This window comes from Schistocerca nitens, unplaced genomic scaffold, assembly GCF_023898315.1.
Source record: "Schistocerca nitens isolate TAMUIC-IGC-003100 unplaced genomic scaffold, iqSchNite1.1 HiC_scaffold_17, whole genome shotgun sequence".
Lineage (NCBI taxonomy): Eukaryota > Metazoa > Arthropoda > Insecta > Orthoptera > Acrididae > Schistocerca > Schistocerca nitens.
The window spans coordinates 1-20,008 of NW_026045571.1; the positions used below are offsets into that span (position 1 = coordinate 1).

At 48.0% G+C, this 20,008-nt stretch overlaps 39 non-coding genes across 39 annotated transcripts; all 39 read right to left on the reverse strand.

Moving 5' to 3' along the window:
* Positions 1–338: 338 nt before the first annotated feature.
* Positions 339–410, reverse strand: Trnat-agu (transfer RNA threonine (anticodon AGU)). The gene has a single exon. It is a non-coding gene; the product is annotated as a tRNA-Thr (tRNA).
* Positions 411–731: 321 nt separating this feature from the next.
* Positions 732–804, reverse strand: Trnak-cuu (transfer RNA lysine (anticodon CUU)). Its single transcript has one exon. It is a non-coding gene; the product is annotated as a tRNA-Lys (tRNA).
* A 438-nt stretch (positions 805–1,242) lies between these two features.
* Positions 1,243–1,315, reverse strand: Trnar-ucg (transfer RNA arginine (anticodon UCG)). Its single transcript has one exon. It is a non-coding gene; the product is annotated as a tRNA-Arg (tRNA).
* Positions 1,316–1,851: 536 nt separating this feature from the next.
* Trnat-agu (transfer RNA threonine (anticodon AGU)) lies at positions 1,852–1,923 on the reverse strand. The gene has a single exon. It is a non-coding gene; the product is annotated as a tRNA-Thr (tRNA).
* Positions 1,924–2,243: 320 nt separating this feature from the next.
* Trnak-cuu (transfer RNA lysine (anticodon CUU)) lies at positions 2,244–2,316 on the reverse strand. Its single transcript has one exon. It is a non-coding gene; the product is annotated as a tRNA-Lys (tRNA).
* Positions 2,317–2,754: 438 nt separating this feature from the next.
* Trnar-ucg (transfer RNA arginine (anticodon UCG)) lies at positions 2,755–2,827 on the reverse strand. The gene has a single exon. It is a non-coding gene; the product is annotated as a tRNA-Arg (tRNA).
* Positions 2,828–3,363: 536 nt separating this feature from the next.
* Trnat-agu (transfer RNA threonine (anticodon AGU)) lies at positions 3,364–3,435 on the reverse strand. Its single transcript has one exon. It is a non-coding gene; the product is annotated as a tRNA-Thr (tRNA).
* A 321-nt stretch (positions 3,436–3,756) lies between these two features.
* Trnak-cuu (transfer RNA lysine (anticodon CUU)) lies at positions 3,757–3,829 on the reverse strand. The gene has a single exon. It is a non-coding gene; the product is annotated as a tRNA-Lys (tRNA).
* A 439-nt stretch (positions 3,830–4,268) lies between these two features.
* Trnar-ucg (transfer RNA arginine (anticodon UCG)) lies at positions 4,269–4,341 on the reverse strand. Its single transcript has one exon. It is a non-coding gene; the product is annotated as a tRNA-Arg (tRNA).
* A 536-nt stretch (positions 4,342–4,877) lies between these two features.
* Trnat-agu (transfer RNA threonine (anticodon AGU)) lies at positions 4,878–4,949 on the reverse strand. The gene has a single exon. It is a non-coding gene; the product is annotated as a tRNA-Thr (tRNA).
* Positions 4,950–5,270: 321 nt separating this feature from the next.
* Positions 5,271–5,343, reverse strand: Trnak-cuu (transfer RNA lysine (anticodon CUU)). The gene has a single exon. It is a non-coding gene; the product is annotated as a tRNA-Lys (tRNA).
* A 439-nt stretch (positions 5,344–5,782) lies between these two features.
* Positions 5,783–5,855, reverse strand: Trnar-ucg (transfer RNA arginine (anticodon UCG)). The gene has a single exon. It is a non-coding gene; the product is annotated as a tRNA-Arg (tRNA).
* Positions 5,856–6,391: 536 nt separating this feature from the next.
* Positions 6,392–6,463, reverse strand: Trnat-agu (transfer RNA threonine (anticodon AGU)). Its single transcript has one exon. It is a non-coding gene; the product is annotated as a tRNA-Thr (tRNA).
* Positions 6,464–6,784: 321 nt separating this feature from the next.
* On the reverse strand, positions 6,785–6,857 carry Trnak-cuu (transfer RNA lysine (anticodon CUU)). The gene has a single exon. It is a non-coding gene; the product is annotated as a tRNA-Lys (tRNA).
* A 439-nt stretch (positions 6,858–7,296) lies between these two features.
* Positions 7,297–7,369, reverse strand: Trnar-ucg (transfer RNA arginine (anticodon UCG)). Its single transcript has one exon. It is a non-coding gene; the product is annotated as a tRNA-Arg (tRNA).
* Positions 7,370–7,905: 536 nt separating this feature from the next.
* Trnat-agu (transfer RNA threonine (anticodon AGU)) lies at positions 7,906–7,977 on the reverse strand. The gene has a single exon. It is a non-coding gene; the product is annotated as a tRNA-Thr (tRNA).
* Positions 7,978–8,298: 321 nt separating this feature from the next.
* Positions 8,299–8,371, reverse strand: Trnak-cuu (transfer RNA lysine (anticodon CUU)). Its single transcript has one exon. It is a non-coding gene; the product is annotated as a tRNA-Lys (tRNA).
* Positions 8,372–8,810: 439 nt separating this feature from the next.
* Positions 8,811–8,883, reverse strand: Trnar-ucg (transfer RNA arginine (anticodon UCG)). The gene has a single exon. It is a non-coding gene; the product is annotated as a tRNA-Arg (tRNA).
* A 536-nt stretch (positions 8,884–9,419) lies between these two features.
* On the reverse strand, positions 9,420–9,491 carry Trnat-agu (transfer RNA threonine (anticodon AGU)). Its single transcript has one exon. It is a non-coding gene; the product is annotated as a tRNA-Thr (tRNA).
* Positions 9,492–9,812: 321 nt separating this feature from the next.
* Trnak-cuu (transfer RNA lysine (anticodon CUU)) lies at positions 9,813–9,885 on the reverse strand. Its single transcript has one exon. It is a non-coding gene; the product is annotated as a tRNA-Lys (tRNA).
* A 439-nt stretch (positions 9,886–10,324) lies between these two features.
* Positions 10,325–10,397, reverse strand: Trnar-ucg (transfer RNA arginine (anticodon UCG)). Its single transcript has one exon. It is a non-coding gene; the product is annotated as a tRNA-Arg (tRNA).
* A 536-nt stretch (positions 10,398–10,933) lies between these two features.
* Positions 10,934–11,005, reverse strand: Trnat-agu (transfer RNA threonine (anticodon AGU)). The gene has a single exon. It is a non-coding gene; the product is annotated as a tRNA-Thr (tRNA).
* A 321-nt stretch (positions 11,006–11,326) lies between these two features.
* On the reverse strand, positions 11,327–11,399 carry Trnak-cuu (transfer RNA lysine (anticodon CUU)). The gene has a single exon. It is a non-coding gene; the product is annotated as a tRNA-Lys (tRNA).
* A 439-nt stretch (positions 11,400–11,838) lies between these two features.
* On the reverse strand, positions 11,839–11,911 carry Trnar-ucg (transfer RNA arginine (anticodon UCG)). Its single transcript has one exon. It is a non-coding gene; the product is annotated as a tRNA-Arg (tRNA).
* A 536-nt stretch (positions 11,912–12,447) lies between these two features.
* Trnat-agu (transfer RNA threonine (anticodon AGU)) lies at positions 12,448–12,519 on the reverse strand. Its single transcript has one exon. It is a non-coding gene; the product is annotated as a tRNA-Thr (tRNA).
* Positions 12,520–12,840: 321 nt separating this feature from the next.
* On the reverse strand, positions 12,841–12,913 carry Trnak-cuu (transfer RNA lysine (anticodon CUU)). Its single transcript has one exon. It is a non-coding gene; the product is annotated as a tRNA-Lys (tRNA).
* Positions 12,914–13,352: 439 nt separating this feature from the next.
* On the reverse strand, positions 13,353–13,425 carry Trnar-ucg (transfer RNA arginine (anticodon UCG)). The gene has a single exon. It is a non-coding gene; the product is annotated as a tRNA-Arg (tRNA).
* Positions 13,426–13,961: 536 nt separating this feature from the next.
* Trnat-agu (transfer RNA threonine (anticodon AGU)) lies at positions 13,962–14,033 on the reverse strand. Its single transcript has one exon. It is a non-coding gene; the product is annotated as a tRNA-Thr (tRNA).
* A 321-nt stretch (positions 14,034–14,354) lies between these two features.
* Trnak-cuu (transfer RNA lysine (anticodon CUU)) lies at positions 14,355–14,427 on the reverse strand. The gene has a single exon. It is a non-coding gene; the product is annotated as a tRNA-Lys (tRNA).
* Positions 14,428–14,866: 439 nt separating this feature from the next.
* Positions 14,867–14,939, reverse strand: Trnar-ucg (transfer RNA arginine (anticodon UCG)). The gene has a single exon. It is a non-coding gene; the product is annotated as a tRNA-Arg (tRNA).
* A 539-nt stretch (positions 14,940–15,478) lies between these two features.
* Positions 15,479–15,550, reverse strand: Trnat-agu (transfer RNA threonine (anticodon AGU)). The gene has a single exon. It is a non-coding gene; the product is annotated as a tRNA-Thr (tRNA).
* A 321-nt stretch (positions 15,551–15,871) lies between these two features.
* Positions 15,872–15,944, reverse strand: Trnak-cuu (transfer RNA lysine (anticodon CUU)). Its single transcript has one exon. It is a non-coding gene; the product is annotated as a tRNA-Lys (tRNA).
* Positions 15,945–16,383: 439 nt separating this feature from the next.
* On the reverse strand, positions 16,384–16,456 carry Trnar-ucg (transfer RNA arginine (anticodon UCG)). Its single transcript has one exon. It is a non-coding gene; the product is annotated as a tRNA-Arg (tRNA).
* Positions 16,457–16,992: 536 nt separating this feature from the next.
* On the reverse strand, positions 16,993–17,064 carry Trnat-agu (transfer RNA threonine (anticodon AGU)). The gene has a single exon. It is a non-coding gene; the product is annotated as a tRNA-Thr (tRNA).
* A 321-nt stretch (positions 17,065–17,385) lies between these two features.
* Trnak-cuu (transfer RNA lysine (anticodon CUU)) lies at positions 17,386–17,458 on the reverse strand. Its single transcript has one exon. It is a non-coding gene; the product is annotated as a tRNA-Lys (tRNA).
* A 439-nt stretch (positions 17,459–17,897) lies between these two features.
* Trnar-ucg (transfer RNA arginine (anticodon UCG)) lies at positions 17,898–17,970 on the reverse strand. Its single transcript has one exon. It is a non-coding gene; the product is annotated as a tRNA-Arg (tRNA).
* Positions 17,971–18,506: 536 nt separating this feature from the next.
* Positions 18,507–18,578, reverse strand: Trnat-agu (transfer RNA threonine (anticodon AGU)). The gene has a single exon. It is a non-coding gene; the product is annotated as a tRNA-Thr (tRNA).
* A 321-nt stretch (positions 18,579–18,899) lies between these two features.
* On the reverse strand, positions 18,900–18,972 carry Trnak-cuu (transfer RNA lysine (anticodon CUU)). Its single transcript has one exon. It is a non-coding gene; the product is annotated as a tRNA-Lys (tRNA).
* Positions 18,973–19,411: 439 nt separating this feature from the next.
* Trnar-ucg (transfer RNA arginine (anticodon UCG)) lies at positions 19,412–19,484 on the reverse strand. The gene has a single exon. It is a non-coding gene; the product is annotated as a tRNA-Arg (tRNA).
* Positions 19,485–20,008: the final 524 nt, after the last annotated feature.

The following is a 20,008-nucleotide window of genomic DNA, read 5'->3' on the forward strand; positions in this document are numbered from 1 at the left end:
CTTAGTGCCATCTCAGTCGGTTGCAGAAGGTACCTCACCCTATGAGATACAATGGCGAGTTGCCGCTATTACCAAAGCGGCGGCGGCGCGACGACGACGACAGCCGCGAGGGTCTCTATCAGGGGTAGAAAATACATCACAAGAACTAAGTATTTCACGACGGCATTCTCCGGAGACTCCCAAAAGCAGCAGGTTTCTGGTGCCTACTTTAATAGCACCATTCGCACTATTCATTTGCGAGAGCATTTCTTAAATACCGCACCCATTTATAATTTGTTTTATCCTTGACCGCTTTTTTCGAAAGGGCCACGGTGGGAGGGGCTTTTACAAAATTCATTTGCCTCCTGTGAGGATCGAACTCACGACCTCTGGTTTACTAGACCAGCGCTCTGCCACTGAGCTAAGGAGGCGCCTCCTAGCGCGCTTTTCGGGTACTTTGTTCTTATGGACTAGTGAATCGGAGATCTTCAGCTGGAAACGCACCGCATTAGCGACCATTATTTGCATTTAGTTAGCACAGCTGCTGCTTTCCTACACATCTCACACGATATCGATGTACACCTAAAATTCCAAAACAACACATTTATTTCATTTCAGAGTTACTTTCAGCTTCAAATACCATTCCTCTGATATTCATACGAAGCTAGGCATCGTCGTAACCCGTTACGTTCGTTACGCAAGGCTCACGAGAGGGGCGCAGGTTGCATCCGCGTAGACACAAAATTTTGCGCCGCCCAGCGTGGGGCTCGAACCCACGACCCTGAGATTAAGAGTCTCATGCTCTACCGACTTAGCTAGCCGGGCTCCACACAATGCTTTACGAGCCATACAATACTGATGGGACCTGCGACCATCTATGGAAGATCCTTTTGACTACAGCTTATCTCCTGCTGCCACAAATGAGCTACAATCCCATTCAATGAAAAATTGTCTCCGAAAGGCATCAAATCTGCTTCAAATGATACGTGGCTATCAGCACCATTATTCAACACACATGCTCGACTGTGCGCAGACGCCTGTGGCGTAGCTCTTGGGCCCTGAATCAGACGCAGTAGTTCAACAAAAACTCTCCTGAACGGCTCTGTGCCGAAAATTTCGCTACACATCACCCTTGTCTTGCTTGAGCTTCAGGTAGACGCCGGTTTGCAGCCAGGAAGCGGACAGCAGCAACTTTCAACTAGTTTTGTAGTACTCAAACAACACAGTAAAACAGCATGCATCTTTTGCAGAACTGGAAAAACTCGACCGTGACAGGATTCGAACCTGCAATCTTCGGATCCGAAGTCCGACGCCTTATCCATTAGGCCACACGGTCACTGGCGCAATACGCTTCCCCAAACACACCTCATTACCGCCATTTGTGCACTTCCCGGAATGAATTTACCATCTTTGACGCAATTCTCCAATTTCAGTACTAAAAATGCGACGCTACTTCTTGCTGTGTCCCATCGCAAGTTACATTCAAGCCCTTATGACGCTCATCAAACAAGAGCGTGCAAATCAGCTTCAATCGCTTAGTGCCATCTCAGTCGGTTGCAGAAGGTACCTCACCCTATGAGATACAATGGCGAGTTGCCGCTATTACCAAAGCGGCGGCGGCGCCGACGACGACGACAGCCGCGAGGGTCTGTAATCAGGGGTAGAAAATACATCACAAGAACTAAGTATTTCACGTCGGCATTCTCCGGAGACTCCCAAAAGCAGCAGTTTCTGGTGCCTACTTTAATAGCACCATTCGCACTATTCATTTGCGAGAGCATTTCTTAAATACCGCACCCATTTATAATTTGTTTTATCCTTGACCGCTTTTTTCGAAAGGGCCACGGTGGGAGGGGCTTTTACAAAATTCATTGCCTCCTGTGAGGATCGAACTCACGACCTCTGGTTTACTAGACCAGCGCTCTGCCACTGAGCTAAGGAGGCGCCTCCTAGCGCGCTTTTCGGGTACTTTGTTCTTATGGACTAGTGAATCGGAGATCTTCAGCTGGAAACGCACCGCATTAGCGACCATTATTTGCATTTAGTTAGCACAGCTGCTGCTTTCCTACACATCTCACACGATATCGATGTACACCTAAAATTCCAAAACAACACATTTATTTCATTTCAGAGTTACTTTCAGCTTCAAATACCATTCTCTGATATTCATACGAAGCTAGGCATCGTCGTAACCCGTTACGTTCGTTACGCAAGGCTCACGAGAGGGGCGCAGGTTGCATCCGCGTAGACACAAAATTTTGCGCCGCCCAGCGTGGGGCTCGAACCCACGACCCTGAGATTAAGAGTCTCATGCTCTACCGACTTAGCTAGCCGGGCTCCACACAATGCTTTACGAGCCATACAATACTGATGGGACCTGCGACCATCTATGGAAGATCCTTTTGACTACAGCTTATCTCCTGCTGCCACAAATGAGCTACAATCCCATTCAATGAAAATTGTCTCCGAAAGGCATCAAATCTGCTTCAAATGATACGTGGCTATCAGCACCATTATTCAACACACATGCTCGACTGTGCGCAGACGCCTGTGGCGTAGCTCTTGGGCCCTGAATCAGACGCAGTAGTTCCAACAAAAACTCTCCTGAACGGCTCTGTGCCGAAAATTTCGCTACAGATCACCCTTGTCTTGCTTGAGCTTCAGGTAGACGCCGGTTTGCAGCCAGGAAGCGGACAGCAGCAACTTTCAACTAGTTTTGTAGTACTCAAACAACACAGTAAAACAGCATGCATCTTTTGCAGAACTGGAAAAACTCGACCGTGACAGGATTCGAACCTGCAATCTTCGGATCCGAAGTCCGACGCCTTATCCATTAGGCCACACGGTCACTGGCGCAATACGCTTCCCCAAACACACCTCATTACCGCCATTTGTGCACTTCCCGGAATGAATTTACCATCTTTGACGCAATTCTCCAATTTCAGTACTAAAAATGCGACGCTACTTCTTGCTGTGTCCCATCGCAAGTTACATTCAAGCCCTTATGACGCTCATCAAACAAGAGCGTGCAAATCAGCTTCAATCGCTTAGTGCCATCTCAGTCGGTTGCAGAAGGTACCTCACCCTATGAGATACAATGGCGAGTTGCCGCTATTACCAAAGCGGCGGCGGCGCCGACGACGACGACAGCCGCGAGGGTCTGTATCAGGGGTAGAAAATACATCACAAGAACTAAGTATTTCACGTCGGCATTCTCCGGAGACTCCCAAAAGCAGCAGTTTCTGGTGCCTACTTTAATAGCACCATTCGCACTATTCATTTGCGAGAGCATTTCTTAAATACCGCACCCATTTATAATTTGTTTTATCCTTGACCGCTTTTTTCGAAAGGGCCACGGTGGGAGGGGCTTTTACAAAATTCATTTGCCTCCTGTGAGGATCGAACTCACGACCTCTGGTTTACTAGACCAGCGCTCTGCCACTGAGCTAAGGAGGCGCCTCCTAGCGCGCTTTTCGGGTACTTTGTTCTTATGGACTAGTGAATCGGAGATCTTCAGCTGGAAACGCACCGCATTAGCGACCATTATTTGCATTTAGTTAGCACAGCTGCTGCTTTCCTACACATCTCACACGATATCGATGTACACCTAAAATTCCAAAACAACACATTTATTTCATTTCAGAGTTACTTTCAGCTTCAAATACCATTCCTCTGATATTCATACGAAGCTAGGCATCGTCGTAACCCGTTACGTTCGTTACGCAAGGCTCACGAGAGGGGCGCAGGTTGCATCCGCGTAGACACAAAATTTTGCGCCGCCCAGCGTGGGGCTCGAACCCACGACCCTGAGATTAAGAGTCTCATGCTCTACCGACTTAGCTAGCCGGGCTCCACACAATGCTTTACGAGCCATACAATACTGATGGGACCTGCGACCATCTATGGAAGATCCTTTTGACTACAGCTTATCTCCTGCTGCCACAAATGAGCTACAATCCCATTCAATGAAAAATTGTCTCCGAAAGGCATCAAATCTGCTTCAAATGATACGTGGCTATCAGCACCATTATTCAACACACATGCTCGACTGTGCGCAGACGCCTGTGGCGTAGCTCTTGGGCCCTGAATCAGACGCAGTAGTTCCAACAAAAACTCTCCTGAACGGCTCTGTGCCGAAAATTTCGCTACACATCACCCTTGTCTTGCTTGAGCTTCAGGTAGACGCCGGTTTGCAGCCAGGAAGCGGACAGCAGCAACTTTCAACTAGTTTTGTAGTACTCAAACAACACAGTAAAACAGCATGCATCTTTTGCAGAACTGGAAAAACTCGACCGTGACAGGATTCGAACCTGCAATCTTCGGATCCGAAGTCCGACGCCTTATCCATTAGGCCACACGGTCACTGGCGCAATACGCTTCCCCAAACACACCTCATTACCGCCATTTGTGCACTTCCCGGAATGAATTTACCATCTTTGACGCAATTCTCCAATTTCAGTACTAAAAATGCGACGCTACTTCTTGCTGTGTCCCATCGCAAGTTACATTCAAGCCCTTATGACGCTCATCAAACAAGAGCGTGCAAATCAGCTTCAATCGCTTAGTGCCATCTCAGTCGGTTGCAGAAGGTACCTCACCCTATGAGATACAATGGCGAGTTGCCGCTATTACCAAAGCGGCGGCGGCGCCGACGACGACGACAGCCGCGAGGGTCTGTATCAGGGGTAGAAAATACATCACAAGAACTAAGTATTTCACGTCGGCATTCTCCGGAGACTCCCAAAAGCAGCAGTTTCTGGTGCCTACTTTAATAGCACCATTCGCACTATTCATTTGCGAGAGCATTTCTTAAATACCGCACCCATTTATAATTTGTTTTATCCTTGACCGCTTTTTTCGAAAGGGCCACGGTGGGAGGGGCTTTTACAAAATTCATTTGCCTCCTGTGAGGATCGAACTCACGACCTCTGGTTTACTAGACCAGCGCTCTGCCACTGAGCTAAGGAGGCGCCTCCTAGCGCGCTTTTCGGGTACTTTGTTCTTATGGACTAGTGAATCGGAGATCTTCAGCTGGAAACGCACCGCATTAGCGACCATTATTTGCATTTAGTTAGCACAGCTGCTGCTTTCCTACACATCTCACACGATATCGATGTACACCTAAAATTCCAAAACAACACATTTATTTCATTTCAGAGTTACTTTCAGCTTCAAATACCATTCCTCTGATATTCATACGAAGCTAGGCATCGTCGTAACCCGTTACGTTCGTTACGCAAGGCTCACGAGAGGGGCGCAGGTTGCATCCGCGTAGACACAAAATTTTGCGCCGCCCAGCGTGGGGCTCGAACCCACGACCCTGAGATTAAGAGTCTCATGCTCTACCGACTTAGCTAGCCGGGCTCCACACAATGCTTTACGAGCCATACAATACTGATGGGACCTGCGACCATCTATGGAAGATCCTTTTGACTACAGCTTATCTCCTGCTGCCACAAATGAGCTACAATCCCATTCAATGAAAAATTGTCTCCGAAAGGCATCAAATCTGCTTCAAATGATACGTGGCTATCAGCACCATTATTCAACACACATGCTCGACTGTGCGCAGACGCCTGTGGCGTAGCTCTTGGGCCCTGAATCAGACGCAGTAGTTCCAACAAAAACTCTCCTGAACGGCTCTGTGCCGAAAATTTCGCTACAGATCACCCTTGTCTTGCTTGAGCTTCAGGTAGACGCCGGTTTGCAGCCAGGAAGCGGACAGCAGCAACTTTCAACTAGTTTTGTAGTACTCAAACAACACAGTAAAACAGCATGCATCTTTTGCAGAACTGGAAAAACTCGACCGTGACAGGATTCGAACCTGCAATCTTCGGATCCGAAGTCCGACGCCTTATCCATTAGGCCACACGGTCACTGGCGCAATACGCTTCCCCAAACACACCTCATTACCGCCATTTGTGCACTTCCCGGAATGAATTTACCATCTTTGACGCAATTCTCCAATTTCAGTACTAAAAATGCGACGCTACTTCTTGCTGTGTCCCATCGCAAGTTACATTCAAGCCCTTATGACGCTCATCAAACAAGAGCGTGCAAATCAGCTTCAATCGCTTAGTGCCATCTCAGTCGGTTGCAGAAGGTACCTCACCCTATGAGATACAATGGCGAGTTGCCGCTATTACCAAAGCGGCGGCGGCGCCGACGACGACGACAGCCGCGAGGGTCTGTATCAGGGGTAGAAAATACATCACAAGAACTAAGTATTTCACGTCGGCATTCTCCGGAGACTCCCAAAAGCAGCAGTTTCTGGTGCCTACTTTAATAGCACCATTCGCACTATTCATTTGCGAGAGCATTTCTTAAATACCGCACCCATTTATAATTTGTTTTATCCTTGACCGCTTTTTTCGAAAGGGCCACGGTGGGAGGGGCTTTTACAAAATTCATTTGCCTCCTGTGAGGATCGAACTCACGACCTCTGGTTTACTAGACCAGCGCTCTGCCACTGAGCTAAGGAGGCGCCTCCTAGCGCGCTTTTCGGGTACTTTGTTCTTATGGACTAGTGAATCGGAGATCTTCAGCTGGAAACGCACCGCATTAGCGACCATTATTTGCATTTAGTTAGCACAGCTGCTGCTTTCCTACACATCTCACACGATATCGATGTACACCTAAAATTCCAAAACAACACATTTATTTCATTTCAGAGTTACTTTCAGCTTCAAATACCATTCCTCTGATATTCATACGAAGCTAGGCATCGTCGTAACCCGTTACGTTCGTTACGCAAGGCTCACGAGAGGGGCGCAGGTTGCATCCGCGTAGACACAAAATTTTGCGCCGCCCAGCGTGGGGCTCGAACCCACGACCCTGAGATTAAGAGTCTCATGCTCTACCGACTTAGCTAGCCGGGCTCCACACAATGCTTTACGAGCCATACAATACTGATGGGACCTGCGACCATCTATGGAAGATCCTTTTGACTACAGCTTATCTCCTGCTGCCACAAATGAGCTACAATCCCATTCAATGAAAAATTGTCTCCGAAAGGCATCAAATCTGCTTCAAATGATACGTGGCTATCAGCACCATTATTCAACACACATGCTCGACTGTGCGCAGACGCCTGTGGCGTAGCTCTTGGGCCCTGAATCAGACGCAGTAGTTCCAACAAAAACTCTCCTGAACGGCTCTGTGCCGAAAATTTCGCTACAGATCACCCTTGTCTTGCTTGAGCTTCAGGTAGACGCCGGTTTGCAGCCAGGAAGCGGACAGCAGCAACTTTCAACTAGTTTTGTAGTACTCAAACAACACAGTAAAACAGCATGCATCTTTTGCAGAACTGGAAAAACTCGACCGTGACAGGATTCGAACCTGCAATCTTCGGATCCGAAGTCCGACGCCTTATCCATTAGGCCACACGGTCACTGGCGCAATACGCTTCCCCAAACACACCTCATTACCGCCATTTGTGCACTTCCCGGAATGAATTTACCATCTTTGACGCAATTCTCCAATTTCAGTACTAAAAATGCGACGCTACTTCTTGCTGTGTCCCATCGCAAGTTACATTCAAGCCCTTATGACGCTCATCAAACAAGAGCGTGCAAATCAGCTTCAATCGCTTAGTGCCATCTCAGTCGGTTGCAGAAGGTACCTCACCCTATGAGATACAATGGCGAGTTGCCGCTATTACCAAAGCGGCGGCGGCGCCGACGACGACGACAGCCGCGAGGGTCTCTATCAGGGGTAGAAAATACATCACAAGAACTAAGTATTTCACGACGGCATTCTCCGGAGACTCCCAAAAGCAGCAGTTTCTGGTGCCTACTTTAATAGCACCATTCGCACTATTCATTTGCGAGAGCATTTCTTAAATACCGCACCCATTTATAATTTGTTTTATCCTTGACCGCTTTTTTCGAAAGGGCCACGGTGGGAGGGGCTTTTACAAAATTCATTTGCCTCCTGTGAGGATCGAACTCACGACCTCTGGTTTACTAGACCAGCGCTCTGCCACTGAGCTAAGGAGGCGCCTCCTAGCGCGCTTTTCGGGTACTTTGTTCTTATGGACTAGTGAATCGGAGATCTTCAGCTGGAAACGCACCGCATTAGCGACCATTATTTGCATTTAGTTAGCACAGCTGCTGCTTTCCTACACATCTCACACGATATCGATGTACACCTAAAATTCCAAAACAACACATTTATTTCATTTCAGAGTTACTTTCAGCTTCAAATACCATTCCTCTGATATTCATACGAAGCTAGGCATCGTCGTAACCCGTTACGTTCGTTACGCAAGGCTCACGAGAGGGGCGCAGGTTGCATCCGCGTAGACACAAAATTTTGCGCCGCCCAGCGTGGGGCTCGAACCCACGACCCTGAGATTAAGAGTCTCATGCTCTACCGACTTAGCTAGCCGGGCTCCACACAATGCTTTACGAGCCATACAATACTGATGGGACCTGCGACCATCTATGGAAGATCCTTTTGACTACAGCTTATCTCCTGCTGCCACAAATGAGCTACAATCCCATTCAATGAAAAATTGTCTCCGAAAGGCATCAAATCTGCTTCAAATGATACGTGGCTATCAGCACCATTATTCAACACACATGCTCGACTGTGCGCAGACGCCTGTGGCGTAGCTCTTGGGCCCTGAATCAGACGCAGTAGTTCCAACAAAAACTCTCCTGAACGGCTCTGTGCCGAAAATTTCGCTACAGATCACCCTTGTCTTGCTTGAGCTTCAGGTAGACGCCGGTTTGCAGCCAGGAAGCGGACAGCAGCAACTTTCAACTAGTTTTGTAGTACTCAAACAACACAGTAAAACAGCATGCATCTTTTGCAGAACTGGAAAAACTCGACCGTGACAGGATTCGAACCTGCAATCTTCGGATCCGAAGTCCGACGCCTTATCCATTAGGCCACACGGTCACTGGCGCAATACGCTTCCCCAAACACACCTCATTACCGCCATTTGTGCACTTCCCGGAATGAATTTACCATCTTTGACGCAATTCTCCAATTTCAGTACTAAAAATGCGACGCTACTTCTTGCTGTGTCCCATCGCAAGTTACATTCAAGCCCTTATGACGCTCATCAAACAAGAGCGTGCAAATCAGCTTCAATCGCTTAGTGCCATCTCAGTCGGTTGCAGAAGGTACCTCACCCTATGAGATACAATGGCGAGTTGCCGCTATTACCAAAGCGGCGGCGGCGCCGACGACGACGACAGCCGCGAGGGTCTCTATCAGGGGTAGAAAATACATCACAAGAACTAAGTATTTCACGACGGCATTCTCCGGAGACTCCCAAAAGCAGCAGTTTCTGGTGCCTACTTTAATAGCACCATTCGCACTATTCATTTGCGAGAGCATTTCTTAAATACCGCACCCATTTATAATTTGTTTTATCCTTGACCGCTTTTTTCGAAAGGGCCACGGTGGGAGGGGCTTTTACAAAATTCATTTGCCTCCTGTGAGGATCGAACTCACGACCTCTGGTTTACTAGACCAGCGCTCTGCCACTGAGCTAAGGAGGCGCCTCCTAGCGCGCTTTTCGGGTACTTTGTTCTTATGGACTAGTGAATCGGAGATCTTCAGCTGGAAACGCACCGCATTAGCGACCATTATTTGCATTTAGTTAGCACAGCTGCTGCTTTCCTACACATCTCACACGATATCGATGTACACCTAAAATTCCAAAACAACACATTTATTTCATTTCAGAGTTACTTTCAGCTTCAAATACCATTCCTCTGATATTCATACGAAGCTAGGCATCGTCGTAACCCGTTACGTTCGTTACGCAAGGCTCACGAGAGGGGCGCAGGTTGCATCCGCGTAGACACAAAATTTTGCGCCGCCCAGCGTGGGGCTCGAACCCACGACCCTGAGATTAAGAGTCTCATGCTCTACCGACTTAGCTAGCCGGGCTCCACACAATGCTTTACGAGCCATACAATACTGATGGGACCTGCGACCATCTATGGAAGATCCTTTTGACTACAGCTTATCTCCTGCTGCCACAAATGAGCTACAATCCCATTCAATGAAAAATTGTCTCCGAAAGGCATCAAATCTGCTTCAAATGATACGTGGCTATCAGCACCATTATTCAACACACATGCTCGACTGTGCGCAGACGCCTGTGGCGTAGCTCTTGGGCCCTGAATCAGACGCAGTAGTTCCAACAAAAACTCTCCTGAACGGCTCTGTGCCGAAAATTTCGCTACAGATCACCCTTGTCTTGCTTGAGCTTCAGGTAGACGCCGGTTTGCAGCCAGGAAGCGGACAGCAGCAACTTTCAACTAGTTTTGTAGTACTCAAACAACACAGTAAAACAGCATGCATCTTTTGCAGAACTGGAAAAACTCGACCGTGACAGGATTCGAACCTGCAATCTTCGGATCCGAAGTCCGACGCCTTATCCATTAGGCCACACGGTCACTGGCGCAATACGCTTCCCCAAACACACCTCATTACCGCCATTTGTGCACTTCCCGGAATGAATTTACCATCTTTGACGCAATTCTCCAATTTCAGTACTAAAAATGCGACGCTACTTCTTGCTGTGTCCCATCGCAAGTTACATTCAAGCCCTTATGACGCTCATCAAACAAGAGCGTGCAAATCAGCTTCAATCGCTTAGTGCCATCTCAGTCGGTTGCAGAAGGTACCTCACCCTATGAGATACAATGGCGAGTTGCCGCTATTACCAAAGCGGCGGCGGCGCCGACGACGACGACAGCCGCGAGGGTCTCTATCAGGGGTAGAAAATACATCACAAGAACTAAGTATTTCACGACGGCATTCTCCGGAGACTCCCAAAAGCAGCAGTTTCTGGTGCCTACTTTAATAGCACCATTCGCACTATTCATTTGCGAGAGCATTTCTTAAATACCGCACCCATTTATAATTTGTTTTATCCTTGACCGCTTTTTTCGAAAGGGCCACGGTGGGAGGGGCTTTTACAAAATTCATTTGCCTCCTGTGAGGATCGAACTCACGACCTCTGGTTTACTAGACCAGCGCTCTGCCACTGAGCTAAGGAGGCGCCTCCTAGCGCGCTTTTCGGGTACTTTGTTCTTATGGACTAGTGAATCGGAGATCTTCAGCTGGAAACGCACCGCATTAGCGACCATTATTTGCATTTAGTTAGCACAGCTGCTGCTTTCCTACACATCTCACACGATATCGATGTACACCTAAAATTCCAAAACAACACATTTATTTCATTTCAGAGTTACTTTCAGCTTCAAATACCATTCCTCTGATATTCATACGAAGCTAGGCATCGTCGTAACCCGTTACGTTCGTTACGCAAGGCTCACGAGAGGGGCGCAGGTTGCATCCGCGTAGACACAAAATTTTGCGCCGCCCAGCGTGGGGCTCGAACCCACGACCCTGAGATTAAGAGTCTCATGCTCTACCGACTTAGCTAGCCGGGCTCCACACAATGCTTTACGAGCCATACAATACTGATGGGACCTGCGACCATCTATGGAAGATCCTTTTGACTACAGCTTATCTCCTGCTGCCACAAATGAGCTACAATCCCATTCAATGAAAAATTGTCTCCGAAAGGCATCAAATCTGCTTCAAATGATACGTGGCTATCAGCACCATTATTCAACACACATGCTCGACTGTGCGCAGACGCCTGTGGCGTAGCTCTTGGGCCCTGAATCAGACGCAGTAGTTCCAACAAAAACTCTCCTGAACGGCTCTGTGCCGAAAATTTCGCTACAGATCACCCTTGTCTTGCTTGAGCTTCAGGTAGACGCCGGTTTGCAGCCAGGAAGCGGACAGCAGCAACTTTCAACTAGTTTTGTAGTACTCAAACAACACAGTAAAACAGCATGCATCTTTTGCAGAACTGGAAAAACTCGACCGTGACAGGATTCGAACCTGCAATCTTCGGATCCGAAGTCCGACGCCTTATCCATTAGGCCACACGGTCACTGGCGCAATACGCTTCCCCAAACACACCTCATTACCGCCATTTGTGCACTTCCCGGAATGAATTTACCATCTTTGACGCAATTCTCCAATTTCAGTACTAAAAATGCGACGCTACTTCTTGCTGTGTCCCATCGCAAGTTACATTCAAGCCCTTATGACGCTCATCAAACAAGAGCGTGCAAATCAGCTTCAATCGCTTAGTGCCATCTCAGTCGGTTGCAGAAGGTACCTCACCCTATGAGATACAATGGCGAGTTGCCGCTATTACCAAAGCGGCGGCGGCGCCGACGACGACGACAGCCGCGAGGGTCTCTATCAGGGGTAGAAAATACATCACAAGAACTAAGTATTTCACGACGGCATTCTCCGGAGACTCCCAAAAGCAGCAGTTTCTGGTGCCTACTTTAATAGCACCATTCGCACTATTCATTTGCGAGAGCATTTCTTAAATACCGCACCCATTTATAATTTGTTTTATCCTTGACCGCTTTTTTCGAAAGGGCCACGGTGGGAGGGGCTTTTACAAAATTCATTTGCCTCCTGTGAGGATCGAACTCACGACCTCTGGTTTACTAGACCAGCGCTCTGCCACTGAGCTAAGGAGGCGCCTCCTAGCGCGCTTTTCGGGTACTTTGTTCTTATGGACTAGTGAATCGGAGATCTTCAGCTGGAAACGCACCGCATTAGCGACCATTATTTGCATTTAGTTAGCACAGCTGCTGCTTTCCTACACATCTCACACGATATCGATGTACACCTAAAATTCCAAAACAACACATTTATTTCATTTCAGAGTTACTTTCAGCTTCAAATACCATTCCTCTGATATTCATACGAAGCTAGGCATCGTCGTAACCCGTTACGTTCGTTACGCAAGGCTCACGAGAGGGGCGCAGGTTGCATCCGCGTAGACACAAAATTTTGCGCCGCCCAGCGTGGGGCTCGAACCCACGACCCTGAGATTAAGAGTCTCATGCTCTACCGACTTAGCTAGCCGGGCTCCACACAATGCTTTACGAGCCATACAATACTGATGGGACCTGCGACCATCTATGGAAGATCCTTTTGACTACAGCTTATCTCCTGCTGCCACAAATGAGCTACAATCCCATTCAATGAAAAATTGTCTCCGAAAGGCATCAAATCTGCTTCAAATGATACGTGGCTATCAGCACCATTATTCAACACACATGCTCGACTGTGCGCAGACGCCTGTGGCGTAGCTCTTGGGCCCTGAATCAGACGCAGTAGTTCCAACAAAAACTCTCCTGAACGGCTCTGTGCCGAAAATTTCGCTACAGATCACCCTTGTCTTGCTTGAGCTTCAGGTAGACGCCGGTTTGCAGCCAGGAAGCGGACAGCAGCAACTTTCAACTAGTTTTGTAGTACTCAAACAACACAGTAAAACAGCATGCATCTTTTGCAGAACTGGAAAAACTCGACCGTGACAGGATTCGAACCTGCAATCTTCGGATCCGAAGTCCGACGCCTTATCCATTAGGCCACACGGTCACTGGCGCAATACGCTTCCCCAAACACACCTCATTACCGCCATTTGTGCACTTCCCGGAATGAATTTACCATCTTTGACGCAATTCTCCAATTTCAGTACTAAAAATGCGACGCTACTTCTTGCTGTGTCCCATCGCAAGTTACATTCAAGCCCTTATGACGCTCATCAAACAAGAGCGTGCAAATCAGCTTCAATCGCTTAGTGCCATCTCAGTCGGTTGCAGAAGGTACCTCACCCTATGAGATACAATGGCGAGTTGCCGCTATTACCAAAGCGGCGGCGGCGCCGACGACGACGACAGCCGCGAGGGTCTCTATCAGGGGTAGAAAATACATCACAAGAACTAAGTATTTCACGACGGCATTCTCCGGAGACTCCCAAAAGCAGCAGTTTCTGGTGCCTACTTTAATAGCACCATTCGCACTATTCATTTGCGAGAGCATTTCTTAAATACCGCACCCATTTATAATTTGTTTTATCCTTGACCGCTTTTTTCGAAAGGGCCACGGTGGGAGGGGCTTTTACAAAATTCATTTGCCTCCTGTGAGGATCGAACTCACGACCTCTGGTTTACTAGACCAGCGCTCTGCCACTGAGCTAAGGAGGCGCCTCCTAGCGCGCTTTTCGGGTACTTTGTTCTTATGGACTAGTGAATCGGAGATCTTCAGCTGGAAACGCACCGCATTAGCGACCATTATTTGCATTTAGTTAGCACAGCTGCTGCTTTCCTACACATCTCACACGATATCGATGTACACCTAAAATTCCAAAACAACACATTTATTTCATTTCAGAGTTACTTTCAGCTTCAAATACCATTCCTCTGATATTCATACGAAGCTAGGCATCGTCGTAACCCGTTACGTTCGTTACGCAAGGCTCACGAGAGGGGCGCAGGTTGCATCCGCGTAGACACAAAATTTTGCGCCGCCCAGCGTGGGGCTCGAACCCACGACCCTGAGATTAAGAGTCTCATGCTCTACCGACTTAGCTAGCCGTGCTCCACACAATGCTTTACGAGCCATACAATACTGATGGGACCTGCGACCATCTATGGAAGATCCTTTTGACTACAGCTTATCTCCTGCTGCCACAAATGAGCTACAATCCCATTCAATGAAAAATTGTCTCCGAAAGGCATCAAATCTGCTTCAAATGATACGTGGCTATCAGCACCATTATTCAACACACATGCTCGACTGTGCGCAGACGCCTGTGGCGTAGCTCTTGGGCCCTGAATCAGACGCAGTAGTTCCAACAAAAACTCTCCTGAACGGCTCTGTGCCGAAAATTTCGCTACAGATCACCCTTGTCTTGCTTGAGCTTCAGGTAGACGCCGGTTTGCAGCCAGGAAGCGGACAGCAGCAACTTTCAACTAGTTTTGTAGTACTCAAACAACACAGTAAAACAGCATGCATCTTTTGCAGAACTGGAAAAACTCGACCGTGACAGGATTCGAACCTGCAATCTTCGGATCCGAAGTCCGACGCCTTATCCATTAGGCCACACGGTCACTGGCGCAATACGCTTCCCCAAACACACCTCATTACCGCCATTTGTGCACTTCCCGGAATGAATTTACCATCTTTGACGCAATTCTCCAATTTCAGTACTAAAAATGCGACGCTACTTCTTGCTGTGTCCCATCGCAAGTTACATTCAAGCCCTTATGACGCTCATCAAACAAGAGCGTGCAAATCAGCTTCAATCGCTTAGTGCCATCTCAGTCGGTTGCAGAAGGTACCTCACCCTATGAGATACAATGGCGAGTTGCCGCTATTACCAAAGCGGCGGCGGCGCCGACGACGACGACGACAGCCGCGAGGGTCTCTATCAGGGGTAGAAAATACATCACAAGAACTAAGTATTTCACGACGGCATTCTCCGGAGACTCCCAAAAGCAGCAGTTTCTGGTGCCTACTTTAATAGCACCATTCGCACTATTCATTTGCGAGAGCATTTCTTAAATACCGCACCCATTTATAATTTGTTTTATCCTTGACCGCTTTTTTCGAAAGGGCCACGGTGGGAGGGGCTTTTACAAAATTCATTTGCCTCCTGTGAGGATCGAACTCACGACCTCTGGTTTACTAGACCAGCGCTCTGCCACTGAGCTAAGGAGGCGCCTCCTAGCGCGCTTTTCGGGTACTTTGTTCTTATGGACTAGTGAATCGGAGATCTTCAGCTGGAAACGCACCGCATTAGCGACCATTATTTGCATTTAGTTAGCACAGCTGCTGCTTTCCTACACATCTCACACGATATCGATGTACACCTAAAATTCCAAAACAACACATTTATTTCATTTCAGAGTTACTTTCAGCTTCAAATACCATTCCTCTGATATTCATACGAAGCTAGGCATCGTCGTAACCCGTTACGTTCGTTACGCAAGGCTCACGAGAGGGGCGCAGGTTGCATCCGCGTAGACACAAAATTTTGCGCCGCCCAGCGTGGGGCTCGAACCCACGACCCTGAGATTAAGAGTCTCATGCTCTACCGACTTAGCTAGCCGGGCTCCACACAATGCTTTACGAGCCATACAATACTGATGGGACCTGCGACCATCTATGGAAGATCCTTTTGACTACAGCTTATCTCCTGCTGCCACAAATGAGCTACAATCCCATTCAATGAAAAATTGTCTCCGAAAGGCATCAAATCTGCTTCAAATGATACGTGGCTATCAGCACCATTATTCAACACACATGCTCGACTGTGCGCAGACGCCTGTGGCGTAGCTCTTGGGCCCTGAATCAGACGCAGTAGTTCCAACAAAAACTCTCCTGAACGGCTCTGTGCCGAAAATTTCGCTACAGATCACCCTTGTCTTGCTTGAGCTTCAGGTAGACGCCGGTTTGCAGCCAGGAAGCGGACAGCAGCAACTTTCAACTAGTTTTGTAGTACTCAAACAACACAGTAAAACAGCATGCATCTTTTGCAGAACTGGAAAAACTCGACCGTGACAGGATTCGAACCTGCAATCTTCGGATCCGAAGTCCGACGCCTTATCCATTAGGCCACACGGTCACTGGCGCAATACGCTTCCCCAAACACACCTCATTACCGCCATTTGTGCACTTCCCGGAATGAATTTACCATCTTTGACGCAATTCTCCAATTTCAGTACTAAAAATGCGACGCTACTTCTTGCTGTGTCCCATCGCAAGTTACATTCAAGCCCTTATGACGCTCATCAAACAAGAGCGTGCAAATCAGCTTCAATCGCTTAGTGCCATCTCAGTCGGTTGCAGAAGGTACCTCACCCTATGAGATACAATGGCGAGTTGCCGCTATTACCAAAGCGGCGGCGGCGCCGACGACGACGACAGCCGCGAGGGTCTCTATCAGGGGTAGAAAATACATCACAAGAACTAAGTATTTCACGACGGCATTCTCCGGAGACTCCCAAAAGCAGCAGTTTCTGGTGCCTACTTTAATAGCACCATTCGCACTATTCATTTGCGAGAGCATTTCTTAAATACCGCACCCATTTATAATTTGTTTTATCCTTGACCGCTTTTTTCGAAAGGGCCACGGTGGGAGGGGCTTTTACAAAATTCATTTGCCTCCTGTGAGGATCGAACTCACGACCTCTGGTTTACTAGACCAGCGCTCTGCCACTGAGCTAAGGAGGCGCCTCCTAGCGCGCTTTTCGGGTACTTTGTTCTTATGGACTAGTGAATCGGAGATCTTCAGCTGGAAACGCACCGCATTAGCGACCATTATTTGCATTTAGTTAGCACAGCTGCTGCTTTCCTACACATCTCACACGATATCGATGTACACCTAAAATTCCAAAACAACACATTTATTTCATTTCAGAGTTACTTTCAGCTTCAAATACCATTCCTCTGATATTCATACGAAGCTAGGCATCGTCGTAACCCGTTACGTTCGTTACGCAAGGCTCACGAGAGGGGCGCAGGTTGCATCCGCGTAGACACAAAATTTTGCGCCGCCCAGCGTGGGGCTCGAACCCACGACCCTGAGATTAAGAGTCTCATGCTCTACCGACTTAGCTAGCCGTGCTCCACACAATGCTTTACGAGCCATACAATACTGATGGGACCTGCGACCATCTATGGAAGATCCTTTTGACTACAGCTTATCTCCTGCTGCCACAAATGAGCTACAATCCCATTCAATGAAAAATTGTCTCCGAAAGGCATCAAATCTGCTTCAAATGATACGTGGCTATCAGCACCATTATTCAACACACATGCTCGACTGTGCGCAGACGCCTGTGGCGTAGCTCTTGGGCCCTGAATCAGACGCAGTAGTTCCAACAAAAACTCTCCTGAACGGCTCTGTGCCGAAAATTTCGCTACAGATCACCCTTGTCTTGCTTGAGCTTCAGGTAGACGCCGGTTTGCAGCCAGGAAGCGGACAGCAGCAACTTTCAACTAGTTTTGTAGTACTCAAACAACACAGTAAAACAGCATGCATCTTTTGCAGAACTGGAAAAACTCGACCGTGACAGGATTCGAACCTGCAATCTTCGGATCCGAAGTCCGACGCCTTATCCATTAGGCCACACGGTCACTGGCGCAATACGCTTCCCCAAACACACCTCATTACCGCCATTTGTGCACTTCCCGGAATGAATTTACCATCTTTGACGCAATTCTCCAATTTCAGTACTAAAAATGCGACGCTACTTCTTGCTGTGTCCCATCGCAAGTTACATTCAAGCCCTTATGACGCTCATCAAACAAGAGCGTGCAAATCAGCTTCAATCGCTTAGTGCCATCTCAGTCGGTTGCAGAAGGTACCTCACCCTATGAGATACAATGGCGAGTTGCCGCTATTACCAAAGCGGCGGCGGCGCCGACGACGACGACAGCCGCGAGGGTCTCTATCAGGGGTAGAAAATACATCACAAGAACTAAGTATTTCACGACGGCATTCTCCGGAGACTCCCAAAAGCAGCAGTTTCTGGTGCCTACTTTAATAGCACCATTCGCACTATTCATTTGCGAGAGCATTTCTTAAATACCGCACCCATTTATAATTTGTTTTATCCTTGACCGCTTTTTTCGAAAGGGCCACGGTGGGAGGGGCTTTTACAAAATTCATTTGCCTCCTGTGAGGATCGAACTCACGACCTCTGGTTTACTAGACCAGCGCTCTGCCACTGAGCTAAGGAGGCGCCTCCTAGCGCGCTTTTCGGGTACTTTGTTCTTATGGACTAGTGAATCGGAGATCTTCAGCTGGAAACGCACCGCATTAGCGACCATTATTTGCATTTAGTTAGCACAGCTGCTGCTTTCCTACACATCTCACACGATATCGATGTACACCTAAAATTCCAAAACAACACATTTATTTCATTTCAGAGTTACTTTCAGCTTCAAATACCATTCCTCTGATATTCATACGAAGCTAGGCATCGTCGTAACCCGTTACGTTCGTTACGCAAGGCTCACGAGAGGGGCGCAGGTTGCATCCGCGTAGACACAAAATTTTGCGCCGCCCAGCGTGGGGCTCGAACCCACGACCCTGAGATTAAGAGTCTCATGCTCTACCGACTTAGCTAGCCGGGCTCCACACAATGCTTTACGAGCCATACAATACTGATGGGACCTGCGACCATCTATGGAAGATCCTTTTGACTACAGCTTATCTCCTGCTGCCACAAATGAGCTACAATCCCATTCAATGAAAAATTGTCTCCGAAAGGCATCAAATCTGCTTCAAATGATACGTGGCTATCAGCACCATTATTCAACACACATGCTCGACTGTGCGCAGACGCCTGTGGCGTAGCTCTTGGGCCCTGAATCAGACGCAGTAGTTCCAACAAAAACTCTCTTGAACGGCTCTGTGCCGAAAATTTCGCTACAGATCACCCTTGTCTTGCTTGAGCTTCAGGTAGACGCCGGTTTGCAGCCAGGAAGCGGACAGCAGCAACTTTCAACTAGTTTTGTAGTACTCAAACAACACAGTAAAACAGCATGCATCTTTTGCAGAACTGGAAAAACTCGACCGTGACAGGATTCGAACCTGCAATCTTCGGATCCGAAGTCCGACGCCTTATCCATTAGGCCACACGGTCACTGGCGCAATACGCTTCCCCAAACACACCTCATTACCGCCATTTGTGCACTTCCCGGAATGAATTTACCATCTTTGACGCAATTCTCCAATTTCAGTACTAAAAATGCGACGCTACTTCTTGCTGTGTCCCATCGCAAGTTACATTCAAGCCCTTATGACGCTCATCAAACAAGAGCGTGCAAATCAGCTTCAATCGCTTAGTGCCATCTCAGTCGGTTGCAGAAGGTACCTCACCCTATGAGATACAATGGCGAGTTGCCGCTATTACCAAAGCGGCGGCGGCGCCGACGACGACGACAGCCGCGAGGGTCTCTATCAGGGGTAGAAAATACATCACAAGAACTAAGTATTTCACGACGGCATTCTCCGGAGACTCCCAAAAGCAGCAGTTTCTGGTGCCTACTTTAATAGCACCATTCGCACTATTCATTTGCGAGAGCATTTCTTAAATACCGCACCCATTTATAATTTGTTTTATCCTTGACCGCTTTTTTCGAAAGGGCCACGGTGGGAGGGGCTTTT